We start from the raw sequence: 9,147 nt of genomic DNA, 5'->3' as shown, positions 1-9,147 counted from the left end.
ACATATAAAATAGACTATATAGAAAATAACAATAATAGCATAGCAACAATAATAAATAGTAACAGTAATTATACGATCAAATATACATCCATCTGCACTTACACATATACTATATAGGAATAATTTATTACAATAAAAGGGAAAAAAAAGAATCAAATGTATGCATGTAGAAAAGAGTAGAGGAAAAAATAGAAAGAAATAAATATATACACATATTACTATGAGCCAGGTGTCAATGTCTACAACAAAAGAAAATGTTTTTTCAGGTGCATAACGCTATCACTGAAAATGTCATGCTGGGAGGAGACGAGGTTTCCAAGTCTGTGAAGTCTCGGGATAGTGCTGTGATGTACAGCAAGTGCTGTCTTTCTTTTGTGTGTTAATGGCTTTACTGTAACCAAGCGAACAAGTGTGGGGCTCTCCAAAAGGTTATTCCTAAAGGCATACCCATTAAAAAAAAAAGAAAAAACACCCCCTCCTCTTCTTGGACCAGCCTGGAAATGATATTCCCAATACTTCGAGCTAGGCCTATTCCTGTCCTCAGAGCATGACAGTCTGCGGTTGAAGATCTTCTTCCTGCAACTGTATCATCAGCTCTCTCCTTTCTTCTGTCCCTCATCTGCACCTAAAGAATATATGTTCTGCATCATCCCGAGACGAATCTCCAAAAACACAAGTGGGCAACGTGCGTTACCCCATCCTGTGCAGGTACGATCCAAAATGAACCTACAAGAACTGAGTGAGGAAGAAGCCCACTTTGCCGTGCTGTCTTTCCATCCACTCTATGATGTTAGCGATCAGCAACGGTTTCATCCAACTTGCATGGATTCAGCATCCCAGCGAACTTGTAATCTCTGCATGGTCACAACTTTTACAACTCGCTCTGCTTCCTCAACTCCGAGCTCTTCCTTGCTGTCAAAAACATGCTTATGTTCTTGCACCTTTAAATCGATGGGCATTACACTTGTTATGACCTGAACAGCTGGCTCAGACAGAAACTGTCCAGTACGAGCTAGCAACCCTCAAAGCGGCTTTTCTCTGAACAGAAGTCATTCTCTTTCGATACTTTCCTTTCAAAGTAAAAGTCAAATAATTCATTGTTCATATACAAAACATTGTACAGAACATAAGTCGTACAATAAACAAAGACATACAAATTAATTCATCATAACATTAAAATTTAAAACAGATTGTTATAGTCTATGAAAAGAGCTAAGGAGCATAATAAGATAACCAAGCTAGGACAAGTCTTCTAAATACTTTTGAGTAATAGCCTTTATGGCACAAAAAACTTTTAAGAATTTTTTGAATTAAGTTGCACTTTCACAATCCCTTATTTTTTCTGGAAGGCTGTTAAACAATTTGGATCCAGGTTATAGAAATAATTTTTGAAGTGAAAACTTCTTTAGGCGCGTTGAGCGTTTTGGTAGAGGGTAAAATCCTCGGTTCGCGTCACCGACATGCTAATGATACTAACCTGCATGAAAAAGTCAGTCTCGCTGTGTTTTTTAACCGTAGACTTGGCCGCGGACTACTAACCTGCATGAAAAAGTCAGTCTCGCTGTGTTAAAACTGTCCCGGCGGAGTATGAAAACAGACTGTGAAAATCAGTGACCTTTAACTTCCTCTCGCGATTTAAAAGTGAAGCCAATGTCGTACAATTCTGTAAGATGCGTCAAATTAAAGCTCTTAATATTGGCAATCTATTGGTTACATTTTTAAATATTAAAAAAATTTCGAAATAATTTTGATTATTGTTTACATTTTACATAGCGTTTACAATGACAAGAAAAAAGTAGTAAGCGAGGATTTTTTTTATTTTTTGGTCAGACAAAATGTGTCAGCGAGAAAGTTGTGTGAAAATAGATGAATATTTTTTTTGCAATTTATCATTTTTTTATTGGAAGTTTAGTTTAGCCTGTAGTAGCGTATGAAGTGATGAGTGAACGTTTCAGCCGGAACTGTAGTTGGCGCATTGGCTTACTGATACCGTATTAACTCAATAAATTAGTTTATTGTACAATAAAAATACCTTTACGAAAGAACCAAGTTAATTTAACTAATTTATTAGTTTTAAAAATATACTTTATCCGTAGCAATAACTGTATTATTTACAACGGTGTTCAACTCACTGTTGTTCACTCGGTGTTTACTCACTTATAAATGAATAATGAAAACAACGAATATATTTTTAAACATTTTTAATATTTGTACGAATATTTGTATTTAAAATTTAGCATTATTCATTTTAATTATGTTTTTAATATTTAACCTCTTCATCATGAAATGAGTATTATTACGGTATAAGATTTATCTTACTAGCGTGGTAAAATAGATTTCTAGTTATTTGATAATATTTTTTCGTGGATTTTAAAATTGGAAAATTAAAAACGCGTCACATTTACAATTACAGATGTACTGCTACTATAACGTATTGTTAATTACTCTCAACTTAATAGTTCCGTTTTCACTTCTATCGGCAGTCCCACGACTGCTACTGTTATTTTTTAAATGTGCTAGTCTGAAACAAAGGTATGAGTTTACTCTTGTGCCTCATTCCAAATCCGTGGCTACGAACCCGGAAAATTGGAGAGATTATTAAAAGTGAACAAACAGATTGAATATATGAAAATATAAGGTAGTCAACAGACCCTCAGCTGGAAAAACATCTTGACAGCTGTCACAACATCCCAGCCCACAGATGATTCAAATTGCCCGCTTATGTAATTTAAACACATGACTTGTCCATCTTGAGACCTCTCTCCTGCGTTCACCATCTGATGTCATAATGACCAGATGCCTATTTGTCAGGTAGTTTTGCACCATCCTGAGCAGATACTCTGGGATCCTGAAATGTTTCTCCAAGACATCCAGCATGTCTGTCCATCTTGCAGAATTAAAAGCATTCTTGATGTCCAGACTGCCCAACAGTACTATCTCCCTGGAATAGGGGTTCCTCTGCTGTGCCAACTGAAATGTGGTTACCACTTCTTTTATGGCACCAATGGTTGACTTCCCTACCTCAAACCATACTGCCATGTGGAGAAGTCGCCAGCCTCCTGAATTGCCCTTGTCAGACGTGGCCAGTACGCTGTCCCAGTCAGAGAGGCCTGTACCCTGATGGGGAGCCTGAATCCCCCTTGCCTTTGCTGAACAAGACTAGGCAAGGGTCTTTTCCAGATTTTTAGGAAAATACCTTCCTTCAAATAGGGGCTGTACATCCTTAGGAGTACTTCCGAGTAAAACTCCAAAGGCACCTTCAGCTTCTTGTTTCAAAGTGTTCTTGCAGCTTGCTTTAATTCTTCTGTAAACAATGGCAAACCCTGAACCGGCACTGCATGCACCTCTAGATCTCTTATACGATAAGTTTGAAAGAGTATCAACGATGTGCTCCATCCTTTCAATATCTATCATGGGGCTGGGCAACAGAGCTCCGAGCTTTCGCTTTATGATCTTGTATCACAGGCTCCAGGGGTTTTCGTTAACGTCACGTCTAAGCTCTTCCTACTTGAGGTGCTTGCTCTTATTTATTACAAACTTAAGTTCTCTTCTTATACGTCTGTATTCCAAGTGAGCTTCTTTTGCAACATCACCTCCTTCTCACCCTGCGCTGATGCAGACATCGTCTCAAAGTCAAAGTCAAAGTCAAAATATCTTTATTTAAATTATGTACATGGGTACAATAAATAGTGTCACTACAACTAAGTTACATAATTGGATGATTATCAGTAGATCATGTTGTTGAATAAAATTCTTCAAATGAATAAAATGCTTTTCTAATTAAATAATCTTTTAACATTGATTTAAATTTCTTAATATCTTCAAACTCTTGTTATTGTTTTTGGAATTGACTTAAAAAATTTTATTCCTGCATAAGAAGTTTTTTTTTGTATAAAATTCTAAATTGTGTCGTAGGGTATTACTAATTCCTTCTTGTTCCTAGTATTGTAAGTATGGGTTTCACAATGAATTTTAAATTTAGATTGATAGGTCCTAACATACATAACACATTCTAAAATATAAAGGCTATGCACTGTTAAAATATTTAGTTCAGTGAAATTATTTTTCACTGACTCATCCTTCTTCATTTTCAACATTATTCGTAGTGCTTTTTTTTTGCAAAATTAGAATTTTATTTAGGTTTTGGTTTGTGGTTCCTCCATACACTCCTATCCCATATGCAATGTGGGATTGAATATGTGCATGAAAAACCATTTTTAGTACTGACAAACTGCATAAATAAGAAAGTCTTTTGACAGCATATAACCCAGAATTTATCCGCTTAATTATCTGTTCAATATGAAGATTCCAGCTAAGATTTTTTGTCTATTGTTAGACCGAGAAATTTTGTGTAGGAAACTTGATCCAAACTGGAAATCGTTTATCAATATGTTAGGATTTAAACGTTTTCTGTCTTGTTTTGTATTGAAAGAAATAAAATTAGTTTTATCGGTATTTAAAACTAATTTGTTGTCAATGAAAAAATTTGTGTACATTTGAAAGTTGCAGATGTGCAGATATCTCCAATTTCGACTTCTGTTTTTGCAGATATAATGAGATTTTGAGTCATCTGCAAATAGGCCACAGCTGGTTTTTTGAACTATCAAGATTACTAAGGCAGTTTGGCATATCCTTTATATAACATATAAATAATATAGGACCTAAAATAGACCCCTGGGGTACTCCATTTTTTACTAATTGGGTGTTGGATTGAAATTTTAGTAATTTGTTATTTTTTATGCGAGTTATTTCAACGTATTGTTCTCTTTTAGATAGATATGACTCGAACCACTTTAAAATGAATATTATGGATACCTAAATTTTGCAATTTGTTAAGTAAAATTTTCATGAGATATGCTATCAAAAAGCCTTTGATAGGTCCATGAATATTCCTGTTACATTATCACTTTTGTCGACTGACTCTATTACAGACTCAGTGAATTCTATCAATGCAGTTATAGTAGATTTATTTTTTCTAAAACCGTGTTGTTCCTTGTCATAAAGATTATTTATTTCTAAGTGTTTGACCAATCTATTGTACATGGTTCTTTCAAAAATTTTTGAAATTGATGGTAAAATTGAAATCGGACGATAATTTTGAATGTCTGTTACAATACCTTTTTTGTAGGTAGGTACAACCTTAGACAATTTTAACTTACTAGGAAATATGCCAGTAATGTAATGAGAGAAGAATTTACCAGATGCATTAATGGTTTAATTAAAGAGCTTTTTGCAAATTTTTATCAATTTCATAGGCACTCCGTCATACCCGCTACAAGATTTATTTTTGAGTGAGTCAATAATTTGGTTCAGTTCTTCTACACTCAAGGGCGGGCATTGAAATTTAGGAGACGTTATATTTATGTTCTCAGACTGTGGTTGTAATGAATTTGAAGGAAGGTCTTTTAACAGTGCATCTGTCGCATTTATAAAATAATCATTGAAGGACTTTGCAATTAGAGATGGTTCAGTAATAGATGAATCTTTTGATTTAATTACAAGATTGCCTTCGCATTTATATCCATTCTTTTTTGTTTCATTATTTATAATTTGCCATGTTGTCTTGCTAATATTTTCTGAATTTTTTATTTTAGTGTCGAAAATAATTTTGTTTACATTTTATTAATTTTGAGTTGTATTGCCTAGTTTTATTCTTAATTTCATTTTTAAGGTTTTCTCTGATTTTTTCAACCTTGACAACTTATTGAGGTGTATAATTTCATTTTTTTCATCTTTCAGTTCGTCCGTAATCCATGTCTGTTTTTTATTTCCTTTTTTAATTTGCACAAGAGGAAAGCAGAGATCAAAATAGTATCTAAAGATACTATCAAAACAATCATACTTTTCATCTATCGGAGAACAAAAGATTGGAAGCCAATCTTCTTTTTCTAATAGAGATTTGAATAATGTCATATTGTCAATTGAAAATTTTCTTCCTACGAAGGTTAAATTTTGTTCAGATTTTACTTTAATTTGTAAAAGTTCGAGCATTTGCGCATCATGATCAGACAAGGCTGTTATAATTCCAGAGACTTTAATTTTCATTTTTATTATTAAAATTTGTCAGAAAATTGTCAATACAAGATTCAGATGTTTGTGTCACTCTGGTTGGAAAGTCAACTAAAAAATTCATTCCATGTCGATTTAGAATGTTCTTAAGATCTCTCGTCTCCTTAGATTCATCTAACATGTTAATGTTAAAATCTCCTGTAATGGTTAGATATTTGTCCTTCCCTACAAGAAAATTCTATAAGAAAGTTTTAATCTCTCTAAAAATTCGTTATTTTTAAATTGGGGTGTTCTGTATACTCCTGCCAATATAAAACTAAACTGTTCTGTTTTAAATTTAGCGACACAACATTCAAATAATTTATCTTGGCACAATTCTACAATGGCAGGGAGCACCAGCTGCCTCCCCTTCAAACCCTCCTTTGACAGAATCACTACACCCCCTCCAGAAGTTGTAGTACGGGAATATTGTGAAATTAAGTTATAGTTGTCTATATTGAATCTTTCAAGTTTAATTGATGACATATTGTGTTCTGTTAGAACAACTATTTGAGGATCTAATTCAGACAAAGTTATTTGTAATGATTCTTTACGGGAGTCTAAGTCTCTAATATTTTGATGAAAAAATGTTTAAGCTTTTATGATTTTTATTGAAGTTCATAAAGTTCTCCTTAGACAAGCGATCTCATCTGTGCACCAGTATGCGTCTTTTCTCCCTCGTGGAATCGACTTCTTAGGTATGGAGGCCCTCCGTAATAAGGCCATGGTTGCCTTCACCAAGTCCTCAGCTGTGCCTTCCCCATCCAGTACCTCCTTTTTAGCTGTCGCAAGTACCTCCGAAAGCACTTCTTCATTCATTTTTCACACGTTCCAACCAGCGGGTGATGGGCTAATGCTGCATAGAATCATTGTTTCGGGTAAACCTTAAGCAATAAGTGATATACTGGTGATCGCTACCAGTATAGTCCTTACATACTCTCAAGCCTACAATATTACGTGCAAATGCCTCCATTGTAAAAGTAACGTCCGGTATTGCCTGCATATACCCTGGCCTGTGAAAAGTGGATACACTTCCTTTGTTGATCACAGCGAGTCCTGTTCTTGTAACAAGAACGTATCTTCCTCTGGCATCTGTATTGGTCAAATCCCGCTCCAAAGCTTTTGCATTGAAGTCTCCGGCGACCATGACATTACCATCAAATGTTCATAGGGTGTCCTCCAAATTGTCAATCTTTGTCCGGAAGTCTAGGATACTCTCGTTGGAATTGAAGTAGCAGCTCACCAAAATGATATCTGTGCTGTATCATGCTAATGATGTTATCTTGTTCGTGTACAGGATGTTCTGTCGGACAACTAATGGTTGGAAAAGATCCATTTGTTCGTAAGTTATTGAAAACCCATGCAAATGTTTTGTGAGTAGGTATTCTATTCGGAAATTGTCTTTCATATTCAAATTTAGCTGCACGACTATTTCCATTGGCAAAACCATAGATGAAAGCAATATCTGCGTAGTCTTGATTTAAAAAAGTAAATGGCATGTTATTTAAAAAAAAACACAAATAAAGTACAAATACACTGCACAAACCAAAGATGGTTTTGTTTTTACAAAGAACGTCCATTTAATAAACAGATATTGCATTTTCTGTCTCTTTTTTATGTGTTGATTTAATTAAACATTAATTTTTTAAACTTTCTTTGTTTATTATTGGTCTATTTTACATCATTCTCTTTGGAATTAAATTCTCAACAAGTTTTGGTTAAAAACTTTGTTTGTTTATTTTCAATTTAATGAAGTTAATGTACTTCAAATCCAAGCAAAGCATATTTTCCGAGACCGAATTTTGCATATTTTATCTAATATCTCAGATATGGATGGTCTTATAGGTCTGGGACGTATTTTATTCAATTTTTCAGTACATAAAATCTAATAAATTTAACACCTAACTTTACGCCATAAAAACATGTTTCACTTTATTTCCGTCCTTTTCCAGAAAATTGGGTGAAATCTTTTGCTAGCCGTAGTTTGCTTTCAGACATATGTTTATAAACTTTTTTCATTATTTTGATGAGAGGAAACCACCTGAGAAGTTTGTTGGGTTACTAGTAGGACACTCTGTATATAAAATACTTTTTACAGATTTAAGTCACATATGCTGGAAGTCCACGTTATAATAAAGTAAAAAGTAAAGTAAAAGTAAATATGTCTTATTTTAACAGGCGAAGTTAGGGCTAAGAAGCCCTCTCTAACACTTAACCTGGGGACCAACGGCTTAAAGGTGACTTCCGAACCACCACCAATGACCGGGCAGGCGGGCTGCTTGCAAGGGCAGGATCGCTCAGCGGTCACCCATTTTAGCAGCAGCCACACTCGACATTGCTTGATCTGATTATCTTATGATAACCGTTGTACCCACTACACTACGCCATTAGTTAAGTAGGCATACATCAGTTAGGTATAGTATACGTGTTTATGGTTAAGAATATTAGAGTGTAGCCTGACTCTTATATAATAAATAATCGTTGGACCCGCTACACTGCGCCATTATAATCTATCAAATTAAAGTAGAAGGTACAAGATATGACCAAGTAGTTTAAAAAAACAAATTTTTGTTAAGAAAGCTCTACCGGCTTACATGTACGTCCACATGCCACGCCTCACATCGTAAAACAAAATGTCAAAAACGAATAGCACAGGTTTTTTTATGATTTTTCATGCAACAAGTAATTCAATTTGATTTCTGACAACAAATTATGTAAAGTTTATTAGATCCCACATCGTATTTATATAATGCAATTCATGAAATAATTATATTTCATTTTCATTCTTGAAAATATTTCCCTTGTTAATTAAATTTTTTTCCAAAATCTAAATATTTATTAGTTTGACTGATTTTCTAAAATGTATGGTTTTTACCAAGAGGACACATGCAATGACAAAAATTGAAATCGCATAGATAGTTATTTAAATGCAACCTAGTTATAATAATCTATTAGCATACACTAGTGCGAACTGGCAATTTGAGGTGAACTTGACTGGGTTAAGAAAATTAATCGACACTCTGATCTATTCCTATGTCATAACAATAAAGGTACATTTTCTTTTGGATAAAACCATGTGTAAAAAAAAAAACAATAAAG

Source organism: Homalodisca vitripennis, chromosome 5 (genome assembly GCF_021130785.1).
Source record: "Homalodisca vitripennis isolate AUS2020 chromosome 5, UT_GWSS_2.1, whole genome shotgun sequence".
Taxonomy (NCBI): Eukaryota; Metazoa; Arthropoda; class Insecta; order Hemiptera; family Cicadellidae; genus Homalodisca; species Homalodisca vitripennis.
Note: the sequence above shows the minus strand (reverse complement) of the source record.